At 45.4% G+C, this 24,267-nt stretch overlaps 1 long non-coding RNA gene across 1 annotated transcript in view; it reads left to right on the plus strand.

The window, feature by feature from the left end:
- The window catches only part of LOC129386394 (uncharacterized), a 61,155-nt gene extending 40,590 nt beyond the window's left edge, over positions 1-20,565 (plus strand). The window contains exons 3-4 of the long non-coding RNA XR_008613786.1: positions 13,413-13,447; positions 20,373-20,565. This is a non-coding gene — a long non-coding RNA (uncharacterized lncRNA). The remainder of the gene's footprint in view (positions 1-13,412; positions 13,448-20,372) is intronic.
- The last annotated feature ends 3,702 nt before the right edge of the window (positions 20,566-24,267 follow it).

A 24,267-nucleotide genomic window follows, 5' to 3' on the forward strand; every position in this document is an offset into this window, starting at 1 on the left:
GAAGTACGTTACCGGCAATATGTAGGCAGGGTGGTTACCGCCGCAGTTTGCGCAGTGGTATTCCTAAGAACAGTTATCATCAGGATGGTCGTGCGACACGCACTTTGCACGTGCATGGGGCACGGCCCTGGCAGCTCTGTGAGCCGTGACCGAATCGCTGGCACTTAAAGCAGCGCAACGGGTTGCGAATGTAGGGTCTAAGTTGGATTTTGAGGTAGCCTGTTTCAATATGTTCTGGTAAAGTGCCTGTGCAGAACGTCAAAATTAGGTGTTTAGAGGGGATGCTTCTCTCCTCCCGCATGATCTTTGGACATTTGTTAAGTGCTGTCCTTTCCTGATCTCAAGATGATTTGTTTCACTGAAGTCTAGGAGGTCTTGTTCTGATATGACTCCACGCGTACTGTTCAGAGAATGGTGCGGATTCATCGCGACGGGAGTACTGGCAATTTCAACAAGTTCAGATAGCTTCTGGAACTGATTCTTATCACTGACTTCGAGTAAAAGATCACCACTGGACATTTTCGTGGCCTTGTAGCCAGCACCTTGTTTCTCAGTGAGACATTTCGCTGCAACAAATGGTGACAGCGTTCTAGGTTTATCAGGGTTCTGACAACTTAGGACGTGGTACTTCGGGCATATATCGGGGACTCGGCGGAATGAAAAACCAGAAAGGTAACTAATTTCTCTAGCTATGCCAGCCGCCCCCCACCATGCCCGATAAGGAGATGCTATGAAACCCGAAAGCAATGCAGACTCCAGCTGCACATAGCTACTATAACCGAATATAAGATATCCAAAGTTGGATAACTACACCAGGTTAACCCTCACTGACCGGGAAGGTCGGAAGTAAGAAGTGTGGAGAAAACAGGAAAGATTGAAAGCGAGAGAGAAAGGCGAAGGTTGGAGAAAGAGCGGTAGAAAAAGGCATCTGCCGATTTTCCCCAGGCGGACGAGTCTGGGTGTGCCGTATACGTGATGCCGAGACCAAAAGGGAGTGTTGCCTTTTCCGTGGGAATTTAAAGGTCCAGACACTCAGCATCGTCTCATCCCCCAGGATCCCATTTTCCCCGTACATCGCTAAGCCGCGCATGGATAGACGCGGAAGAGTGCAACCCCTATATGGTGTCACAACGCATGAAATGCTTGCTTGCGCAGACGCTCCTGCGGGGTCTTAGCGTACTTTGAACACTCAAAAAGAACAGGGCAAACGTTCTCAAATTCATAAGCACAGCAGCACTCAGGACTTAAGTAAAAATTATTGGTAAACGACTATTCTATAATCGATTATCTGATGCTTAAGTTGGAGCATCGCATCATGTGTCGAAAGGTTCTTGCGCACTACGAGGGCCATCTTGGGCCTTGATCTCAAAAAGGCTTTCGATAATGCCAACCACACAACCATATTGGAAAACATCGATCGAATAGGACTATGGCAACGGGCGTATAACTACATCAAGAGCTTCCTATCAGGTAGGAAAGCAGTCGTCTCCGTTGGAGGGCTCACGTCGCCCGAGATCGACATAGGGGGACGGGCGCGCCGCCAGGCGCTGTCATCTCGCCGATGCTGTTTAATCTCGTCTTGGTGGGACTCCCCGAAAAATTAAATCACATAGACTCCCTGAATCACACAATCTACGCGGGCGATATTACTATCTGGACCTGTGATGGCAGCGACGGATCATTAGAACAACTACTCCAGACTGCAATTAACACTGTAGAGGAACAGGCCTCACATGCTCTGCAGAAAAATCTGAACTTCTTTTGTACCACCGCACACTTAGGGGCAGGCCTCCCGAAGGATACGACAGAAACAAGGCTCGTGAGGAAATCAAGCTACACACCAAGAACGGGCGGAATATACCAATAGTCAACCAGATCAAGGTACTGGTTCTAGTAATCGAGAACAAATGCACAAATTTGGAAACCATAAAGAAGTTAGACGCAAAGGTAACAAACAGCATGAGAATAATCAAACGAATTACTAACAAGCACCTGGGTATGAAGGAAGAAAGTATCATACGGCTGATACAACCATTCGTAATCAATCAGATCACATACATAGCAGCCTTCCACAATTGGTTTGCAGCTGAAAAGACTAAAATTAACAACCTGGTAAAAAAGGCGTACAAACTAGCACTAGGGATTCCCATCAGTACGAGCACCGATCTCTTGCTAAAGTTAGGACTCCACAACACACTGGACGAACTCATAGAAGCACAACAAACATCTTAGGCAGAACGACTAATCAAAACAAAAACGGGACGGCATATACTAAGCAAGCTAGGAACTAATTACCACAGTCTATAAGGGGAAAGGAGGACGATAACGAGAGAAATCCGTGATAAACTCCTAGTACCAAATATACCCAAGGACATGCATCCAGGTTACAACGACGGCAGACGCAAGAGTAGAGCAGAGAAAATGATCCGAAGCTTTGGGTCAGACGACACAGCAACCTTTGTAGACGCGGCTGAATACCCACACAGAAATAGCTACGTAGCAGTAATCGTAGATCACAGCCAGAAACCCCTTACAAGCGTATCAGTTAATACCAAACATTCCGAGACAGCAGAGGAGGTAGCCATTGCACTAGCATTGGTCTCCACGAATGCTCAGTACATCATTAGCGATTCTCAAGCGGCCATTAGAAATTGTGCAAAAGGTAGGATCTCTCCTGAGGCATGGCACATCATCAGAGTCAATGAAGCGAAATTTTCCAACGCAAAGAAGAACGGCAGGCAATTGCTCTGGGTCCCAGCGCATACGACTCCAGGCATTCCCGCTATCAACCTCAACGAGGTAGCACACCGCGAATCTCGAGGTCCCACTCGCCAAGCTGAGCAAAGAATGACTTCCATTGGTCAGGAGAACGCGGAGGTGGAAATCTGCAGAGAAAAAGATAGATTAACAAGATTGACGACAGTACCAAATTCTATCAAAATCGGAGGCGAGTATTACCACCGCCTCACACTAAACTGAACAGAGCTGAGTCCGTTGCTTGGAGGCGACTACAAACAGAAACTTATACGAGTCCCGCGCAACTAAAAACTTTTTACCGCGATATATACGAGAGCGATAAGTGCAAGCTATGCAAGTTTGTTAGAGCCACCATTCAACACATGTTGTGGGGATGTGAAATATACCAAAATAATATGGCAGTCTCCCCAGAGCATCTACGGGCGCGGTGGTTGGCCGTGCTGCTCAGCTCAGCACTCCAAGACCAACTTTGGGCCGTCCAGCGAGCTAAGGAAGCCACATGGGAGCAGCAGCTCCCAGTGGCCATCTAGACGGCCCCAGGTCGGGGCCTCCCAATCGCCGGATTCCAAATAAAGTTATCACATCAGACGACCATTGTTGTCCAAGCCTGTGAATTAATGTATCTATGTGTTGCAGGAGATTTGCTGCACCATTGTTTTCTCTTTGTGGGTCAATGTCATATAGCAATGATCGTTTCGCTTTATCACTGTCGAACCACTTCTTCCCAGAACATTGGGTAGACACTTGTAATATAATATTCTTGACATCTAGTTGAGTCATAAAGATCGTACTATGATTTCCTCCGTTCAACGCCTTTCTGGCAAATCTGTCGGCCTCCTTGTTGTTCTTTATACCGAGTTATCTGCTCCCCCATTAAATATTACAATATTTAACTATTCGCTTCTGAAATTTTGACCAATCAACTGTACGCAAGGCAGTAGAGGAGCGTTGCTCAACTCCTCTAATCTTTATGTATGTTGGAATATGGTCGCTTCCATGTGTTTCTATGTCTGTAAACCATTGGACGCTCGAGGCAAAGCGCCTTGACACCAAAGTTAAATCCAAGCAGCTACTGTAGGTCGTGCCTCGCAGAAATGTAGGGCTGCCGTCATTCACGCAGCACAAATCATGGTCGGCAGCAAAGGAGGCAAGGCTCCTGCCTTTGGAGTCAATTTTAGTGCTTCCCCATAGCTGGTGATGCGCGTTGAAATCACCTGTGATAACCCAGGGGCCATTGTTCATTTGTAATATTTTCTTTAGTCGTTCACCGTCAAAGTGACCCGCTGGGGATATGTAGGCTCCAATTAGTGTAAATGACACATTCTTCTTTTGGACATTTACGCAGACATATTGGTTGTCGTCATGAGGCTCTATCGCATTAGCGACATATGTTAAGTCCGTGCGGATGTAGATTATCACTTTCGTGCTCGCGCCGCATGTGGACGAGACGAAAGATTCATAACCGGACAGTCTGAGTGGAGTTGATGTATTTGGTTCGCAAATGACCAGTATGGGGAAGCGATGTGTGAAAATGAATTGGCGAAAGTCTGATATACGGGTCCTTAGACCCCTGGCATTCCATTGAAAGATCGACGCACTTTTAAGTTCAGTGCGGAAGGGGACTATTGATCGAGCCATGATGCTTAAACGATGCTAGCAAGCACTGGATTTAGTGCATCCAGTATTTGCAGAGCGCTTCGAGCTGCTGGTGTTTGCAGCTTGTTCAGTATAATGCGCATTGTATTAATTAGCGATTGCAGCATATCAGCCACCTGCCTGTCGTGGTCGCACAAATCGCCGACAGTAGACGTCGGGGGTTGTCCAGCGAAAGCTTGCTGTGTGTCTGTTGGTGAATGTTGTCGTTTCGGTAGAGCCGGCCAAGATTCGGCAGACGTGGTCTTCTCAGTGGACTTGCTCTTCGCGGTACTGTCCACTTTGTCTGGCCTGGGCGGTGGAGGAGGAGGTGGTGTTGTAGGAAGAGGCATGCGCATTCCTTGAGGAGCCTTCCTTGAGGAGCGCCGGCGACGTGAACGTCGCTTCCTGATTTTTTCGGCGGCTTCGCGATGAGATGAATGATCTCTCGCCATCTCTTTCAAGATGGCCATTTCCTTCTTAATATGTGGGCATTTCTTCGATGAAGCTTCATGTGATCCTCCGCAGTTGGAACACTTCACTACAGTCGCGCCACATTTATCTGCAGCGTGGGGCTCTCCGCAGCGGGGGCATGCTGCCTGATTTTCGCAGACGCTGCTCACGTGTCCCAGTTTCATGCATTTGCGGCACTGAAGAGGTTTCGCAATGAAAGGCCGCACTGCATGTCTGAAGTGTCCCACCTTAACATGCGAGGGTATATATTTACCCTTGAATGCTATTTTCACGCAGCGTGAACTGCCTAGCCGCTTAACATCAACGATGACCTCATCATTGGCTGGCTTGATAAGAATCGGCAAGTCGTTATTAAGGATAGCAACGTCTACGTCGTAGATAACACCGGTGACTACGTCAGATCCCAGAGGGATGTAAGAGCGCACCTGAATGCCATCGAGGTCCGTTACGCTGCGTAGAGTGGTCAAAGCAGCCGCATGCTGGACATCAACCGCCAGAAGATTTTTTCGGGTGTTCATTCGAATGTCCGATATTTCGTTTGGCACCAGGGCTTCCAGTGACATCGACACAGATTGCCTGTTAAGTAGCCTCATGTTGACGTTGGGAAGCAGGGGCACAAATATGATGGTATTGGCGTCCGGCCTCTGCGGCTGTCTCACTGTTTGCGTGCTTGACGATGAGGACGTCCTGGTGTTCCTTCTCTTCGCTCTGCGGCTCTGCACAAGCTGGAAGTCGTCATCGGAAGTGTCCTCACTGCTGAGAGAGTAGACATGGGTGTCCTCGCTGTCGGTGTCGCTCTGCTGACCGATCCGCTTCCTGGAGGCGGCCGCCGCTGACGCCGCCATCGCCGGCCGACGTGCGGGGTCGTCCACTTCCATTACGACCGAGCAGGGAGCGAAGACCAGCGGATGAACTTAGGTTTTCACAGAAATAAGGCGGAGGAAGGCCTCTCACACACTATCGAAGAAGCAATCGCAGAAGCATTGAAAACATCCATCTGCTCGCTTCCAAGGTCAACAAGGCGAACAGACTTGGACATGGAACTGGAGAGGCTGCGTGCAGCACGCCGACAAGCGGAGAGGAGGTATCGGCGCACGAAGTCCGTCTTGGATCTGAGGGCTTCACGACGCATACAAAAGAAAGTCCAGCGTCGCATGGATAAATTGGAAGATAAGAGATGGAAAGCATTCTGTCAGTCGCTTGATCCCCGCAAGTCGCTCTCGCACATATGGAGAACGGTTAGGGGTCTTCGCTCATCTCCGCATCAAAGGAAGCCCTTCGCTGCTCTGGCCCTCTACCAACTCCGCTCGGAACTTCAAGTGGCTGAAGAGTTCTGTGCACGGGTTGCTGGGTCCGTGGCCATCATTACTGACGTAGCATTGAATGACATCCCCGAGGCACGTGTACCAGAAATGAACGTGCTATTTTCACTCGAAGAACTCGATGCTGCGTTGGCGACCTGCCGGCGTTCTTCGTCACCAGGACCTGATGGCATCACGTATGCTGCCCTATGCCACCTTGGACATGACGCACGTGATGAGCTGCTCAACTACTACAATGAATCTTGGCAGAACGGCGCCGTTCCTAAACAATGGAAATTGAGCCGCTTGATCCCCATTCTGAAACCTGGAAAGTCTCCGCTTGAGATCTCATCATATCGTCCGATTGCGCTTTCGAGCTGCGTCGGCAAAGTGATGGAAAGAATGATTCTTGCTCGATTGGAATGGTACCTGGAACGATTCAACATCTATCCGGACGCCATGACAGGTTTTCGTCGAGGTCGCACGTCCATCGACAACGTCATAGACATCGTAACATGGGTCCAAAATCAAAAAAGCCTCAAGCGCCTATCTGCGGCACTTTTTCTGGATATAAAAGGAGCATACGACAACGTCGCCCACGAGGCCATACTAAACTCACTTGAGGCTGTTGGAGTTGGTGGCCGGATGTATCAATGGATTCGGGACTATTTGACTGAGAGGCGTTTTTTCTTACAGACCGAAGACGGCCCAACTTCAGACCATTCCATCTGCCGTGGTGTGCCGCAGGGTGGAGTGTTGAGCCCTATTTTGTTCAACCTCGTCCTGGTAGGACTAGCGGATTACCTACCGCAGACAGTACATGTCTCAATATACGCCGACGACATTTGCATCTGGGCCTCTGCGGTGACTCGCCCTCAGATAAGAGCCAGGCTTCAGCGGGCGGCAACCATGACGGCTTCTTATCTCCGAGAGCAAGGCCTCAGTGTATCTACTGAAAAGTGCGCATTACTTGGTTTTACGCGGAAACAAATGTCATCGTATCCTGTTACGATCAATGGTCAAGCTGTACTCTATGTTAAGACGCATCGCTTTCTGGGCGTCATCATTGACCGCAACCTCTCATGGAGCCCTCACTGCGTCTATCTGAAGAAGAAGCTAGTCGCCATTGCTCAGGTCTTCCGATTTCTATGCGGGAAAAACTGGGGTACACCAGTCCATTCTATGTTGCAGCTGTACAGGGTTTTGTTTCTCGGACTCCTTCGTTACAGCCTACCAGTATTGTCAAATGCATGCAAGACGAACTTTCGCGCCTTGGAGAGCATACAAGGTCAAGCCCTACGCACGTGTTTAGGGCTGCCTAGGTGCACCTCAACAGCAGCGACAATCGCCATCGCAGGAGACCATACAATCCAGACACATGTAGCTGTCGACTCTCTCAGAGCGCACATTCGCCATCTGTCAAGGATCCCCGACCATCATTTGGCCTCCCTACCAGCCGAGAGACCTCAAGCGACCTTTCACGAGTTATTAGCGCTCATCAGGAGTACATACCGGCATCATTTACACCGGCGGCGAAGCCTTCCTCTCCCCTGTGGTGCCTGCGACAGCCTCAAGTGAATTTTGCTATTCCTGGAATTACAAAAAAGTCCAATCATCCATCGCCGGCTCTGAAGCAACTTACACTCATATTACTGCACCAGACGTATCATGACCGCATACATATGTATACCGATGGTTCCACCTCACCTACCAGCTCAACTGCCGCATTCGTTGTTCCAGCCAAGAACGTTACAGTTAAATTCAAATTGTCGCACACGACTACATCTACATCGGCAGAACTTGCAGCTCTCCATGCCGCTATGATGTACATCACCGAAGAGCCTACAGAGAAATGGGTCGTATTTTGTGACTCAAAGGCAGCCCTTCACAGCATCAAGTCCGCATTACGTCCCAGAACTTACGAGCAAATGACATCTGAAATCAGGGAACTGCACCACCATGCTCTGGAAAGTGGACACCACATTATATTTCAGTGGATTCCTGCTCACTGTGACATCGTCGGCAACAACCTAGCTGACAAGGCTGCCCGGTGTGCCCACGAAGATACCAAGACGCGTCCAACACCTTTGGCGAGGTCGGACGCTGCCAGGGAACTTCGCCAACTTGCGCGTAAGAAGTCCCAAGATCTCTGGATTTCAAGTGGCCTAAATTGCAGATTACGTAAACTGGACCCCACGCTACGGCTACAACTGCCATCTAGCCTTCCCCGCGGCGAAGCAACCTTGTTGTGTCGCTTGTGGCTGGGAGTGGCGTTCACGAACGCATACTCCTACCGTATGGGAATGGCCGAGAGCCCGATGTGCGACTCCTGTGGGTGCGAGGAGACCATCGAGCACCTATTGTGTACCTGCCCTCGCTACGATGTCCAACGCCTCTCTCTGCGGGCAACTTTACGCAGACTGGACTCGAGATGTTTCACCGAGTCAAAGATACTCGGACCGTGGTCACACCCGTCACTAGCTCGAAAAGCGATTCGTGCACTAGTGCGGTACTTGAAGTGCACGGGCTTAACAGACCGTTTATAGTGTCCTTGTGTATGGTGTCGCTCCCACACGTACTCAGTGCTTCCTCTCTCCCTTTCTTCCTCTTTCTATTCCCCTTTCCCCCACCCCCAGTGTAGGGTAGCAAACCGGATGCTGTTCTGGTTGACCTCCCTGCCTTTCCTACCCTTGTTTTCTCTCTCTCTCTTAACTATTCGCTGATACCTCGTCCACAGTTTTAGCAATTGATTAAATTTTTGCTTAGTTTTTCAAAGCTAATCATACATTCATGATGATTTGAAGCCCGATATTGTCAGTACAAAAGATTCAATGTCTCGATTCTGCTCTTTCGACGACAAATTATGCGGCTCGCATGACAACGTGCTCGTTAAATGTCGTTGAAGATGGTCGATGTGACAGATATAGCATTTGTTTTTCACTAGCCGGATGGAAATCGCAGAAGCTGGAGACTCTTTCAGCCACACATCCATGCATATGAAATGTGTTGTCGACTTAAATGTAAGGCTAGGCGGGCACAAGAAATAATGTCTCGTGACATGGAAACGAATGAAAGAGACGAAACACGTGTCTGGATGAGAGCATCGTGGAACAAGCAAGTGTGGCGTTTGCATTTTCCGCCGACGCTATCTTTTTTTGCTTTTTTCTATTTCAACTTTGCTTTTGATCGCAAAGCTGTTTTCTTTTTGATTTAGCTCCTAATCGTGGCAACACAGCCATCGCTGCTTCACTTCACTTGCTAGGAGGGGTTGTTACTTGAGTCACTGAAATGTCCTGGTCGTTGCTGTACAGTGGATGCTGTAGTACGGTTCTATGCCTTGTCTTTCTTATGGACGCAGACACTCAATGACTTGCTTGTTTTAAGTTTCCGTGTCTAATTATGCTAAATAGTGTAGTTTTTGATCGACAGCGAGAGCGTTCACTACAATGTTAAGAAGCAATACACCGGTTTCTATTGTTTTAATCTCTTGGTAAGCTTTGTTTCAGCGCAGAGCTCCGACAGGGTTTTGGAGGAGGAAATAGGACACCTAAAGCTACTCAAGATAATAGACAAATAGAGCTTGTACATCGCATTGTGCGCATGATGAAGGAAAGAAACAAAGTAGTAGAGGCCTCGACGTCACCTTTTTGAGCCCGGAAATGCAGCCATGTTGGTGGGCCACCTCCCGTTGCGCCTCCAATCAACTCACCGGAGCAGATAGTCGGGTATTTTGTTTTGAACTCGCATTGCTACGAGCCGCCGGTAGTGCGTGCTGCCGACGCGCGTCAGAACAAAGCCTACGAAACTTCTGTAACAGTATTGGTGAAGCAGACGCGCTTTTATGTTTTTCCGTGGCACGTTGAAGACGACGACGAAGACCCACGCCATGATTAATTGACTGTGCCTGTTGCTGACTGACACACTCCCACTCACAAGCCCAAAATAACACCGTTCAAGCTTACACACCATACTCCGAAGCCAGGTTTTCTCGTGAACAGAATCTGCTGCGAGAAAGACACGGGCTGAAAAACCCACCTTAGTTTTCAGACGCTTAGAGCGGTAGCCAGAGCTTCAGGAGCGTGGTTGCTCTGGCAACGTTGACGTTTGGGGTACCAGTCTCAGTGGTCCTTTGCGAAAAGCAGCACGTGACTTCTGCCACACTTTCTGCGATATATCCGTGCTGACCTAGGCTTTCCTTCGTCCATGGTGTGCATCAATTTCTAGCCGTGCTAAGGCCTCAAGGTTTTCAACTGTACTTTCGGTGATATCGTAGGGTTTGCCGCATGACAAATAGGGGCCTTAAGGCACAAGACCTGATGGTTTAAAGGAATGACTACACTTTTGTAATCAGCGACTGCCAAGGATTCGCAGTGTGCTGCCCGTACTCCGACACGCAGTAATCCTACTGACGAGATGTCGCTTGCAGGTCCTGAGGTTATATCCCTATACGGCGCTCATTATGTGAAGTTTTACATGTGCTTTCAGAGAACCAGTGATCTGCGTTGGGTCAATGTGCTAGGAATGTATCGATAAAGTGAAGGCAGTGCTCGTATTACTTGAGTACAACAATGTTTACCAAGCTAGCAATCTTTCGTGTACAAGGTAGACGTCACCGAAATGACAACTGACTTAACACATAGGATGGCACAGTTTTTTCTGCAGCAGGTTGGTGCGAATGACTGCAGCACCTCAGCGTAATCTTTTTTTTTTTCGCCATTTGTGCTTCAGTGGCCCTTAAAATGTACTTTTTCTCTATCTTTACATTTTTGCTTCTCTTTCTGTCGCTCCGAAGTACAAGGTGGTAAACTAGATATTCCCATTTGGTCCACTTCTCTTCGTTCACCTTTATGACAATCTATTTCTCTCTCTCTCCTGCATCCCTCTCTGTGATGTGGCTCGGTTTGTGTCTTGTACAGAACTCGATTGGAAGCTTCTGAGCTCCTCGTTAAGCCTACAAAAACGAATTTGGTCTATGGATGTATAACATTGCCCTCTTTTACGTTTCATTTACGCATGTGATAATCTGGATGGCGTGAGCTCCACGGAGCCATGTATAGTCTCATTCATTCCACAACCAGCGGGCTCCTTTCTTATTAGCCTCCTGCTACAGGGAGAGAGCCTAGTGAAGAACTCGAGATGGAGTAGCTGCAACACTTTGTGAGAAGCATAGTCTGACCGAGGAAAGGGTTATGACATTGCACTTTGGTGAGAGACAGCGAGGGCAAACTGGCAGAGAAGGTGCGGAAGCCTGAATCACTTCAACGGGCTACCATTTTTAGCAACGCACGAACGCGAAATTCGGAAGGAGAAGAACCGACTGAGCACATGTCGCTTGAGCACCTTCACTGATTCGTGGCGAAAGCGTAACTGTCTCAAAGCGTTTTACATAATTCTGCTGCCTCTTTGGCGCTTGCCGACTTCTTTAACCAGCAAGCAGTATTCGATTTGCCAACTTTCAGTATGCCTTTGTCTCAGACTCACTTGAGTCATGCTGTTCCCTAGTTTCACATCATGACGCGTTTTCTCTCTATATTGTCTAGCGGTGTTAATTCCTTACGTTGAGCTCATGACGAATAGCGATGTAGCCTGTCGTCGTTTTCATGGTAACAATAAACACCAACACAATGAGCCTTTTACTTTGTACGCTTTAACTGTGTGGGCGTCTACTTCAATATTTGTGGTATGATATTGTTAACAGACTATATATATACTTTACTGCCGATGATGTTTCCATACCGGTGCTTTCGCATTTTGGACGTCCATCACTGCATTATAAAATGTTACTTTAAAGTTTCACCTGTTTTCATTGCATGGACAAATATGCTTACACTGCGTCTATTTGATACTATATCATACAACTTGTTTTTCTTTAACGACATGAGAAAGCGGTGTACAGCACACCCAAGCTGAGACATAAGAAAATTTCAGCAGTAGCGCACCAAAACCAGAGAACGGGAGAAGGAACACAATCCTTCTGTTTCACAGTTTGCGCGATGAGGATGCGAGCGAGTGACCTTTAATAGGATTAAGTCTTCAGTGTTGCTGACCCGCGATCTCTGCGAACAAAAATAACAAGGTTGAAGAACACATGAAGCCGGCAGGTGGTGCCTCTCGAGTTCTGAAGTATAGGAGTGGTGTGATTATCGCATTGATTATGAGTATAATGGAGCGTACATTGTGTGTTTCAATGGAAAAATGTGTATTGTGTTAATCCTGTTGATTGTAGACTCAAAATACAGTTTGTTAAAGCAGATGAGCGTTTGAAACTCTGGTTGGCATACATGGCGGACGCATTCAAAGATTATTTAAGAGCGCGTGGGTCACTGAGCCGAGCCTAACTGCGTACAATTTTTTTGCTCTCTACGGCTTAATTCACCTAGTAAGTAAACCGGTATTATCCATTAACTTTGATGTAAGTGCAGGATCCTCCCTCTGGAGAATGTGCGCCGCAGTTTCTGATAAGTGGTCGCCAGGCCAACGCGAGCTTCGTTTGTTCGAAACAAGGTTGAGAACGGTGTAATACGATAGCTCATGAGTGAAGTCGCATGTTAACTATTTGTCATATTTCACGGCTTTTGCTTAAACGCCGAAAAAAAAAAAGCCCCAACTGGATATGCGTTAGCGGGAAAAACCAGATTGATGGTTTATGTGCCTCCTCTACAACGTGTCGAGAATAGTTCGGCCGTAAAGTGACCAAAAAATCTTTGCATTATAAATATTTTCTTGTAAACAACCCTGTTAAACGTGACATAAATATTACTCTGAGCAGTGCCTCATGACACTAAACAATATATGACTCATCATGGCCCTAATCAATATATCCCTTTGTACACCGCCGCAGAAGCGGAGGTTTATTGCTTTTTTTAATCCTCGGCTCAAGTTACGGGAATTACTCGATATGAAAATATCACAACACGCAAAGAGCGTTTCTTGAGTGCTCTTCTACAATATTGACAGGTCCCAGTAGTAATTAATCTGAATACACCTCAAATTTTTAGACACCTCGAGCTCATTGGTCTCTGGTGAAATTAGCTCGAACGTTATTAGTTCGGAGAACATGTTTGGAGCGCGTAATACACAAATCGAAATCTACATTTAGTGCTTTAAAACAGGCCCGAGAACTACCGCTTGACAACTTAATTTCAGCATTCTTAGAGGGTGCAGAAACTGCATGCACGTAGAAAATGAATATGGCTCTGGCTAAAAGTATACGTCTGACGCCTTCCTCCATTTTCTTTTTTTTTACAGGTACGTTTGACGGATCCGGCAGTGTTGCAATGAAAGTAAGTCCGAAGCCTGTGGTTGGGTTTTTCCTGTTTCACATTACTATACGGCAGACATCAGCACTCAGAACAGCTAATACACGCTGAAGGAGTGTACTGGTCTGGGCAGGTTGGCATATCATTAGGACGGGAGCATCAGCGCATTGTCTGTCGTGCTCCCTGCGTACCGTCCAAGCGCTGTTTGTTCCCATCCTAAATACACGCTTCTGTTGCCGCAGCACTTATTCGGCGTCCCGCGCGCCTGTGTCGGCGCAGCCCCGTCGATCAGCGTGCTCATCATTACCGTAACAACGGCCATATCCGCGTTCATTTCGTTGATGCGCGCTTTCAGAAGACGAAAAGTGCATTTTACTCTGCTACCTTCGACGACACACTGTAACAAAGTGTACTCATCGCAAATAGAGCAAGCGTGCAATTGCGCTTCGCTATCGATTCACTAAGTGTTTGACGGAAACCTCTTCGTGTTGCAGCATTTCACATTTGCGAAGATGTCCAAGTCGCAACTGCAAATCCACAAACTAGCGGAATCGTTAACTTGTTAAAGCAGATAAGCGCAACTCTTCTCCGCACAGTTAGCTCAGTACAATGGCTCATAGCCTCGTAAGGCAGGGCCTACAGGCACTGAGCAAAGTGAAGCGAACAGTGCATACGTTCTTTGAAATCACGCAGACAACATACAGAACATCATGAGGTTCAATAAAGACGAAGGTCAAAACAAGCATCCGAGCCACATAATTGATGATAGGGCACTCGCTATAGGAATACGAAGCACGTAGCGCTCCCCGCATACATTTCCCGCTAAATATTACCGTTGCGCATGCTAACCCATGGCGACACCAGCTTGCAACGTGGGGTGTGACGTTCCTAGCCTTTCGTGTATAAAATTGCCAGCCTAGCATTTGATTTCAATGTTGACGCAGCACAGCTATGGGCGGCGACGTGCTGTCAAGATTACCATTACTCACATTCCTACCATTACTCTAAAACAGCACTACTAACATCACTCTAAAGCCATAAAGCATTGCCTATTCCCATCAGAAGTTGTCATGACGGTTTTCAGCAGCTTCGCGGGAGATCGACTTTCGCAGAGCGGGGATGGCGAGTCTTTCTTCTTTTTTTTTTTTAGGAACACCGATATGAGCAAAAAGCATGCGGCAGCAATCTGAAAAGTTTACAGTCAAATGTTATTATTAGAAATACAGAAACTTTCGAGCAAGCGGGTCGTTTCGTTAACGTTGCGGTAATATCTCTGATTGCTACGCTGCCTACCTGGTTTGGATACCAATTCACTAAATTTTCTGTTTCTTTTGCCTGTGGCAGTTTGCCTGACGTGGCGGAAGGCTTTCGTGATTTACATCTCATAAGGCAAGAAACACCAAACCGTCTGTCACCAATGCGGCCGGACCGGCAAATGCATCGGACCGTTGGGTCATGTGTTTAATTAACCGTGTTGCGCCATTCTTACATGGGCCACAGAGCACATGCGAAAACAGCGTAATAGCCGTATTGTATAAACAGCCCAATAAAGGTTGTGATAGGTATAACCTACGGTGCATTACACGTGGCTGTCGCGAGGCCGCGAGGACACCTCGCTTGCCATTTGCCATTCTCCGATCAAAGTGGGGAAAGCGTTATCTCCACGGCAGAGACTCTGGCGAAAAGAAAAAAGAGAAAAGAAAACGTAACAAGGAAAATAATATGTACTTTGCGACGGTTAATTGAACCCTATAGACCGCAACCTCGCAACCAGACACGTTATCACAACTCACCCAGTGTGTGTGTTTTTTTTTTTTTTACCTTATTTGCACACATTCGGCAAATACGTCAATACGAACTGCTGCCTTCCGCTGGCAATATTCACTTCCCAAACACTCCGGTTATAGCTTGTGGTTGACTTTGCAGAACCTTCATTTTTAAAAGAATGTCCATTCATAACAACAGTTCATCCTCATAACCTAGTTTTTTAAGCACTTTAAGTAGCTTACTCACATTTGAGTAATGGATGAGCATGCTAGCCATTGATTATACACCACAATTTCTTAGTCACGCAGTTTCTCCAGATGCTGTGAAGGCAGAGGAGAAAACCTGTCATAAGCTATACTGTCATGCCCTGTGTAGCTTGTTATCGAGTGTGATATGGTACTTACGATAATTATTTTTAAATAGTTCTTTTCATAATATCTCCAATGAAGGCTGCAACAATCATGAAGCCTAGGTTTTATAGATTCTGGATTTTCGCAAAGTAAGCAGTCAGTACCCCAAGGTAAACATTCCCCTTTTCCTTCTAGCCGCGTTTTCACTGGCAATTAAGGTAACAATATATGGCTTAAAATAGTATGAAGCTTGTCTAATTTCTTTTCCAGTTATATGTACCGTTGCCTCAGAACTCTTAAGAGTCCTTGCGTCATTACTTTTGTTGATTTCGGTGTTTCTACGGTGCACTTCTGTTGCGCGTAGTTTACAATTTGAAATCTTATCCTATGACGTACTTAACGCCTCGAGACACATAAACATCGCTTTCGTTAGAACAACAAGCCCTCCCCAACGCTAGCAAGGCTTGCCGGCGCAATGTGCTACGGCATCCAATAGAATATTTCTCGTTTAATTCTCCCAGAGGTTATGACGCCGTCTGCGTGACGCTTTTGGAATAATTGTTTGCATAGATAGACTATTTTCTGTACGCAAAACCTCGTTCCCGTGGACGCACACTTCGCAAATACACATCGTCGCTATGCTATACCAGTATATACACATTTTCACGTCATTGCGAGTAATGTGACAGGTAATCAAGTTATGAAGCGCAGCGTTTCTTTTATGTGCAAAGCCCAGTTATGGCGCTGTTGTTCTTAAATGCTATGTGGCTAAGTGCATTTAGTTCTATGCTGAAGGCAATCTTATTTCTAATGTAAACCGCGCTAAGAACGGATTTAAAGAAGGTACAAAACGTTGTGCTGGCGGTCATCTGAAAGGTTTATTTCATGAAAGTTGACCTAGGAACCTTGGAAGTTCAAGAAAAGACAGAAGGAAGAAATAAAAACTGAAAATTAGTTGTCAACGCTCAAAGCACAGCACCCGCTTCAATCAAGCAGGTAGGCGACTTTTTCATCGCTGAACACGTTCGCCACATGAGGCCGTGCTGCGATCACTCTCAAAGCTGTTTTCTAGCGTTTCTTCTCTTGTTCTTGCATCTCCTTCATTCCCAGTGAAAGTTTATCAGCCTCCTTTCACGAAATGAACCCTTCAGTGGATAGTCAGCGCGCTGTAATAAGTCCGCTTCTTTTGTCCTTTTTTTAGGACTCTGTGCTTACAAAACATGTACTATTCAGCCCATAAATAGTAGCGAAATTACATAATCATTTTCCCCTATCTTACCACCAATTATAAAATGTAAGGTTTAATGAATATTTAGAACAGGATGTCAGTGGTTAGCTTAGTTATTATTTAAATTAATTTTCTTATAGGGCACGTCTTTAGAGAAGTTCTGGGTTGGCTACGATTCTGAACACAAATAATGGACAATTTCGCATTATTTCTCCCAATATCAAAAGAGTTTGTCGTTAAAATAGTCAACGTTATAAATAAAAAAAAAATACATGACGCAGTGACTAACCTCGTGGCTAGTATTGACTGCCCAGGTGCAGCAACACAGAATTTACGTCATAAAAAGTTTTATGTTTAATGTTTGATGTAGATAAGTTAAGGAGATAACGCTTTAAAGGCTAATAATGAATATCAGATTTAAAATAAATAAATACGCTTTGTAGTAATAGAGACATTGCTCTTCTAGCCACCCTTATTGATAAATGAAGTTGTCTTCTTTATTTAGTGTCAATTATTCCACTTGCTTCCAAGGATTCCAAGGGAAGGGAAGCGTAGCAGAGGGCGGCTGAGCGTTAAGTGAGCGGATGAGATTAAGAAGTTTGCAGGGACAACATGGCCACAATTAGTACATGACCGGGGCAGCTGGAGAAGTATGGGAGAGGCCTTTGCCCTGCAGTGGGCGTAACCAAGCTGATGATGCTGATGATTCCACTTGCTCTCTACAATCTTCTGTAGCCTCCTGGTTACTTATTGGTGTTTGCCATAGTAATTTTCTCGGCTAATCGGCATTATCAAGGATCTGCGGTTTCATATTCACGGAATTCGGGCTTTAATTGGACCAGGACAGTGGCCAGCAGCATTTGCAGGTTTGAGCCTGGTAAGCCGTGCCAAATTTGCTGGTACCATTTCATTCAAGAAAAATTTAAACTATCGTACAAGAGCGCGCCCGAGTCGCACCCACAACCAAATGTCAAGGAGAAGCAGCACTAGCCGGTGTAAGACTTGATGGACCCGCTCGAACTGGTCCACCGAGCCAGAAAAGCCGCTAAGGCCATCAGACTTTTGGACTGAGGGGACCACCCACTGCAGAGTGAAGGAGCCACCCGTGCCCGCTTTGCTCTTGTGCTGCTCTGGGCTAATGTTTATTCTCTCTCTCTCTCTCTTTCAACTTACACCCTTACTAAACAAATAGAGTGGCGCGCTGATGTTAAAGCTACGAAATCTAGGGCTGCTGTTAATTCAGTTTTCCAAGAGCTTATTACGCTTGGCTGCCGCTCAAGGAAGAGCCAAAGCCAAAAAATCCTCTATTTACTTGAAGCCGTCGTACAAAGGTTCCTCGGCGACCACCTCATCGAATCCATTTCCAACATTAGGCGCTTTACTGCTTTTAACAAATACTTTAGGGTACGAATCGCATGCGTGTCATCTTCAGATAAAAATTTGCACACACATATGTAGTCATCAGCGCTATTTGTCTCATTAGATGCCCGTTTACTGTTTCTATGAAGGATAATTTCTACGCCCTTAGAAGTGCTCGACATTTCGTTGGCGCTTTTTTGACCCCTTTCGACATGTCTCCTCAAACTTTTTTTTGTAAATTAATTTTTCATTATAAATTACGTGCGTTGGTGCGGGAAGCATGTCACAGGCACAGCTGTTTCGAAGCTGTTCGGGAGGGTGTGCGGTCGAAAATAGACATTTAACACCACCTTAAAGGTATCTTAAGAAGCGGTACGTTCTGGGTCAAAATGCACTTCGGGCAGCTGTACAATGCATCAACCTCTTGCGCGCATAAATATGACAGATACCTCAAGCTGCTGCGCAGTACAGAATACAATGTGATCGCTGCGCGAACATCTCCGCTAAGAACCAGCATCTTAGTGTAGTTTCAGATTTAGCGATGGATGCTTCTTGCTCCCCTTCTTGCAGTCTTTGTGTGCCGCAGTATGTAAGGTTGGCCTATGAATGTTCGCCAGCGTAAATGTGGTCAGTGAAAGCCATAACGAAATGTGCGGTGTAGGATTTAGTGACAAGTGGAGGCTCCGGTCCGCGACAAGAGCCGTTCTCTTCAGTACACAGTGCGGAAAAATTCTGCCACCTGTCTTAACAGGACTGGTCAATTTGAAGCCTTCGATATGCAGCCATCGAGAAGAATAAATTGCATTAGCAATTATTCGCCTTTCTGCTTTACATAGTACTAAATAAAAATTAAATACTTGATTTATTTTAGTGGCTGAATGTGACGTACGAAATATCTATCTATTTAAATTTAGCACGAAGAGGGGAAACCTTGTGTAACCGCTTTTATTTTTAAAGCTATCGTGCCAGCTCTTGAACGTGTACGTGTGGAGTGGTCGATCAGTACATACCTCATGTGCTGCAGAACTGCTTTCGATACGCCCAGAAATGACAACAGCTACGATACCAACTAGAGCTATGGACAATCATTCTTGCAGTCATCACTGGACAATCATCAATGGACAATTGTGGCGATACTCGGATCATGGCCAGTTAGTAGACTTGAAGCGACTGCTTTCATTGCAGCGAAAGAATGTTTCATTAGTGTGGACGTGTGCTAAAAAAACTATGGATGATCTTATACAGGGACTCCGGTTTGTTGTTGAGTTGTGTTTTTGCCTGTTTCTTCTTTTTTCTCTATTTTATGTGTTAGTGTTGGCTTTTCATAAAATGAGATCATTACGATTCATCTCGTTGCCTCGTATTTTGTCTCCTAAATTTTTAAAGCAAGCATACAATTTTTTAATAAAAGTACATGGGAGTGTAGCCGAAGGTGTGTTGTTTTGAACCTCTCCATTTTGTTTCCTTTTAACCCTGGTAATCTACCGGGAGCAGGTTTCACAGCATTCGCTAACTTCTAACAGAATAAATAAAGCCTTCACGCAAGTAAATGCTCGCAGCCACATATTCAATTCATGACACATCCACACGATCGTCGATGTTATTTCTCAGTGCACGTAATTATTGATGCACATCACCCCTCCACGCAAGTCATACCTATGTCGCAATATGAAGTAAAAGATCGCTCATGTAAAGAATATCCTCTGATTACGGATCCTGTCGTCTAAATTATTTTGCCGTGACATACTCTCATGAATCCATCGGCGTAGCGGACTGCCAGCTTCTTGAAATTCAATGCTGAATTATCATCGCTACATACACGAAATGAAAACTGCCTAGTGTGCAAGAACGGACAACTACTTCTTCCTGCATGACGTGAAGTGCATTCCCCGAATTGAGCGAAGAATAGCAAAAAAACAAGAAACGGGCAAGGCGACAAGCGATGTTGAAAGCAGAAGAAAACAGCGTATTGAACCAGACCACCGTGTAGCCCTTTTCATGATGGCCTCCATCACTGGAGCACTTTTCATCATTGCAAAGAGCAAAACACCGACGCCAGAATAAGAACGCAGAGTAGCGAAAAATTTATTGCGCGTTCCTTGTTGGTTGAATTACCCAAGCGTGGCTTAGAGACTGTGCAAACGACAAGCCTACACGGCAGCTCTAAGCAAGCGGCCGCGTTTTCTTTGAGTGCCACAACATTTTTATTTATAAGCAGCGAGTTATCGCAATATTTTCCTGTCAGATTCTGCACAAGAAACGCGACACCAGACGTACGTCTCTTGCGTCACCTAAGCTCCTGTTAACGTCCGTTCAGTGCTCTTTGGAAATCGCCGTTGACAGGGAAGACTTGTCTCAAGGCGAACATTTCATCAATTTTCGTATGAGGGACTGCGCTTCATCAATCTTCGAATAACAGCGCAGAAAACCACAGTGCGCCATTAAAAAGTGAGTGAAATATGATACAGCAAGAATAGCACAGAAGCAAAAGAAAACAGGGGACCGCTGGTGTCTATCCTTCCCCCTATCTCAGTTTCCAAGTTTACTTATTATCGTGCATGCGCTCAGGTTCCCGAACTTTCAATCCTGTGAAAAGTAGAAATGTCGCATCATTAAGTATGCAGCGCTGTATTCTTATGGAACAAAGAGGTTGCCACTCACCTGATTAAAGCAGCGTGGGGAAAAAAATTCGGGAACACGTACAGATTAATCACAAGGACAAGCTCACATACATTAATAGCTTCTAGTGGTTGGCAACCACCAAATACATACATGTAGTAGTTCTTCACGGTTGTTGCTATAAACTACACTCACGAGATCACGTATGTAATAATCGAGATCTAGACCAAATCGATGTTTTTTCTTCAGTGGAAGAAAATTCTTATTTACAAATTCTAATTTTTATTCTTATTCTACAGTCATGAAGATGCAAAATAATATTTTTGAACTTCTTCACATGCCAAGCCTTCTACATAAGTTATTTGAATTGGCATTATTATAACTCCCACCTTTTCAAGTGGATGCTACTTCGGGAAACTACTCGAATTCCCAGCCGCCCGGTTAGCTGAGACGCTTCACTGAAAACCCACTATCTGAGATGATGAGGTTTCATCTAATTCGAAGACGAAGTTTCTCCACCTCTTTTACTTTCACTCTGTTGATTTTGGACTTCATTTCAAAGGAACTTCTACCCCGCTTTATTTGTAACAGACTAGAAACTCGTGCGATGCAATTTTCAACAAAGTTTTTATTTTAACTAGAAGCGCTCATAAGCGTAAACGTAAAAGTAAACGCTGACACATACGCGCGAATGGAAGAGGCCTGAAGCCCATTACAAAAGTGCGAACGCGCACTTCTCTGGAAACCAAACATTTATGCGTGTGCTGAAGATTGGAAGGAAATGTGGAAAGAAGAAATGCTGCAAACTAGAAAACTGAGAAAGGGCAAATCTTTTTCAGTAAGTGGCAAAGCTAAACGCGTGGTGCTGAACTTGGCATAGGGTTGTAATCTTACATGTTACAAGTACCGGATGTCAGATTAGACACTTCAACACCAGCACTTCCTGAGCACCGTATTCTTTTGATTAATGTCAATCTCTGTTGTTAACAATGAAACTTCTTCAATGACACAATATTCTAAAACTCTACGGGACTCAGTTGCTACTTAATACTTTTTATTTTTACTCTTTTATTTTTACTCTAGTCTTAAACGGCCTGGAACGAAATAATGATGCGAAAAGCAAGCTCTGTGGAATATGCAAGAGATTTGATAATGAAAGATTGCCTTGTAGATTGCCAACTAAATTGGGGTGCACTGATAATTGTTCCATTTCCTCCGTGCTATATGGTAGCATCCAAAACCACAATAGAACTATACAGCATTACCTACGAAAGCCTTATTTGCCATTTAAATCTGTTGTACCTCAAAAAAAGAATCTTTCGCAACAACTCCACCACAATTCAGCGTCATTCCTACCATTTATTGCAGAGAAGCATTGAAAATTGTCCGAGAACGCAGGGACTAGTGAAACTACCTTGCGTGCAACCGTAGTAGACAGAACTCTTTCTTTCAGTTCAAACTCTTTGAAACTCTTCCAGAGGTTTTCATATAGCAGTTGCATATGTATGGTAACGTGTAGCGCGTACAGTAAGGAACGCAAAAAACGAAGAAACATGACAAAGGGCTGCATTCAAGTCGCACTTACAATTTTGTAACGCATGCACGGATAAGGCTACCATGATTGAAAAACGTGCGCACCATAACCGCCCTGCTAACCAAATCATCATGACCCCCTCCCCTCCGTCCGTATGTGGAGTGAACTCTCACAATCAAATTCGCTGTTGTAAAAATTTACAGATAGCTCACGCACGCATGGTAAGGCTCATCTCCTTAAAAATGGTGTTTCTAACAACACCTGGGGACTACAAATCCTCGGCCAAACTTCCAACACAGGGCCGACGAAGCAGTTTGCTAAGCAACTCACTGTCCAAGGGGACAATATGTGGCGCCGACCATGAGTTGATCTCAGAGTGTCAACTATCTTTGGCCTTTCTATATAGACTATGTGTATATTTCACAAAGTGTGCTTGTACGACCAACAATATCAGATGAAATACTGATAACTGCATTATAATTATCTACATTATAATATTAAAGTAGTGACGGAGATCGGAGCCTGTTCCAGTATGACAGTCATTGTAGCTTCTGCAAGCACTCAATAATATATCAGCGAGTCTCGCTGATATAAATCCTGCAGTGCAGTAACAAAGTCAGATACAGCGAGCATATTCCCCAGACTTTGTGTGTTTCGTTTCGCCAATATGGGTTATTACTTTTTTAGGAACACTTACCAAGGAAGAAAGAACTCAAATGCGACGAGAAGCGTACTAGGTGTGTCCCTTAAATGCGCTTTTTGTGCTGTCTATAGGAATCTCTATACATTGTCAAATGTTCTTGTTCAGCACACAGCTTGTTGTCTAAACCTGCGAAAGCCTCAAAAAGCACGAGTGTTGATTAATGACCCAAAGGACCAACCATGTAGACGCATAAAGCTGTTGTGCAGAAAATTAAAATACCAACTGGAGTTAGGCTGGTCATTTATTGCGTAGGTATGTAACCGGTGACATATTCAAGTAACAGAATGGGTGCCAAGAAAAGGGTAGAATACCCGAGAACAGCAAAGAATTAAGTGATATGATCAAATTGGAAAATTTGGAAGCTCCACTTGGAAACAGCTAGTGGAAGATAGGTTTAATCAGACATCGCCAAGGTTGGCGTTCGTGTTGCCAGTGGATACAAAAACAGGCTGGAGATGATGAAAATGAGCATACTAAAAAACAGCCGAAATGCAACTGCCGGCGAATTACTACGTTATTTATTGACGAATATGGTAAAGAATGCTCTAGTGATGCAGATATTAACATGTGTATATGATAAGACATTTTTATTTCTATAGTTCACAGGCGTGGACTAATTGTGATTTGGCTCTCATGGTAGCTTCGGCCAGGGTGCTCATCGCGCATAGATTTTTTATAAGTTGTAAGTGTTACGCTAATGAAGACCAACAACGCTGATATTTACAGGGAAATGAAGTCGAACTATTCTCCAGTGGTCGAAGGCATGCTCCTTGACGTCTCATTTCAGCAGGGGTACGCGTGTTCGCCAATGCGGTAGCTGCCTCGTCGAAGACGAGCTGTCTCGTCAGAACGTCGGCTCCAGAGACACTCATTGTCGAACGACTGCCCATAAGTCTCAAGACAGTAACGTGAAAGTAGCACTTCTTCTTTCGTCCCTGTTGTGCGGTCCTATTCCCATCATAATCAGAAGAATAAAAATAGGCTGGGGTGTGTTAGGAAGGCATTCTCAGATCATGAACAGCAAGTTGCCATTATCCCTCAAGAGAAAAGTGTGTAACAGCTGTGTCTTACCAGTGCTCAACTACGGGGCAGAATCCTGGAGGCTTACAAAAAGGGTTCTACTTAAATTGAGGACGACGCAACGAGCTATGGAAAGAAGAATTGTGGGTGTAACGTTAAGGGGGGGGGGGATAAAAAGAGAGCAGACTGGGTGAGGGAACAAACGCGAGTTAATGACATCTTAGTTCAAATCTAGAAAAATTAATGGGCATGGGCAGGGCGTGT

This window comes from Dermacentor andersoni, chromosome 4 (assembly GCF_023375885.2).
Source record: "Dermacentor andersoni chromosome 4, qqDerAnde1_hic_scaffold, whole genome shotgun sequence".
NCBI lineage: Eukaryota > Metazoa > Arthropoda > Arachnida > Ixodida > Ixodidae > Dermacentor > Dermacentor andersoni.